Source organism: Pteropus vampyrus, unplaced genomic scaffold (assembly GCF_000151845.1).
Source record: "Pteropus vampyrus isolate Shadow unplaced genomic scaffold, Pvam_2.0 Scaffold102, whole genome shotgun sequence".
Lineage (NCBI taxonomy): Eukaryota > Metazoa > Chordata > Mammalia > Chiroptera > Pteropodidae > Pteropus > Pteropus vampyrus.
The window spans coordinates 3,617,059-3,618,611 of NW_011888883.1; the positions used below are offsets into that span (position 1 = coordinate 3,617,059).

At 35.1% G+C, this 1,553-nt stretch overlaps 1 pseudogene; it reads left to right on the top strand.

Moving 5' to 3' along the window:
* Window positions 1–1,134: 1,134 nt before the first annotated feature.
* LOC111742870 lies at window positions 1,135–1,253 on the top strand (annotated as a pseudogene).
* The last annotated feature ends 300 nt before the right edge of the window (window positions 1,254–1,553 follow it).

Sequence of the window (1,553 nt, forward strand, 5' to 3'; positions counted from 1 at the left end):
GAGAATTAAAATGTGGAAGAAGAAGAGTTTATCAAAGTACAACACTAAACTCAGATTTCTTTCAGAGAATATGATCAAGGTGCACTATCTGAAGATATTTCACAACAACCTTAGAGCTATACCTTTTTTTTTAAAACAAAGAATTCAAATAAAAAAAAAAGGAAGATCCTATCATTATGGTTGAGAACTAAATACATTTGTTTTTTAATTTAAAGTCCATAGTGAAGATTTTTGTCTAATCAAGACACGTTTCTATGAAGAATCACCATAAGAAATACGAAGAGAAAGAAAACAAGAAAAATAGGAGAGGGAGGAGATTACATTGAGAAAAAAAGTACGTTTTCTTACATAAAATAAAATACAAATGATTGCTTTGCATAAGGAGAAAAGCAAAGCAATGAAAAGGAAACCTCTTTACAGTGATTGTGAAGCTGAAAAAGATGAATTTAAGGATAGCGAAGCATAAAAAATGGTGACGAATTCAATGGCCAGTTATGAAAATGGCACTTATCCTAAAGGAATGTCTGGAAAAGTGTTTCCAGTGGAAGCTGGTGAATGGCTGTGCCCTGGTGAAAATGAAAGTAGGGAGCCACAGCCAGCCAAGGGAGGAGCATCAGAGGGAACATTCCGCTGGCCAGGACAGATGATGAAAGCTGAGCAGCCACACTCAATGCCAGGTCTGGGGCAGTCTGGAGAGAGAGGAAGCCAAGGTGGAGCCCGAATTGGTAGGAAAAAAATACCCAAATCCTAAGTTATAAAAAGCAAAACCAGAAAGGTCACTTAGGTACCCCTTACCCTTTAGCTTATGCATGTAATTGTGGGATATTAAAGTAATGTTTAGGAAGAGCATATCTTTGATGATGTTATCAAAACAAAATTGGAAGAAGGGAGTATTTTGAAATTACTTTAAGCACTTTATTTAATAGTAATTCGAATTGATGGTATTTTTGATACATTATTTGGTTTATTTCTATAAGTAAGGTAATCATAATTTACACTTGGAAAAGACCCTAGAGATTTTTTATAGATGAAGAAACTGAGGACCTGGAAGTTGTGATTTTCTAGACGTTTATTTTTAAGCCCACACTAGCCGACATCATCTGTCCAATATGAGGGAATAAAATATACAAAGTCACCTATGGCCATGCCACCCTGAACAAGCCCAAACCTGTCTGATCTCTGAAGCTAAGCAGAGTTGGACTTGGTTAGTACTTGGATGGGAGATCTCCTAGGAAGACCAGGTGCTGTAGGCTTAAAAAAAAAAAAAAAATGGCCATTTGAGACTGCTTTCCTTTCTTCCTTCTTCCTTTCTTCTTTCTTTCCCTCTCTCTTTCCTTCCTCCTAAGATTAGAAATATCCTCCTAATGCTATCTATTCTAAAGTGTATGATTGAAACTATTATTCAGGTCAATTTAGGTGAAAATATAACAGCATATTTTTTATATAGCCATATATTTAAGCCTTATAATTAAGAGAAAAGTACATTTTAGAATGATCTTATTTTTGCCTCATTTCTACATTTTACTTTGCTTTTGTGGACCTGACATTTATGT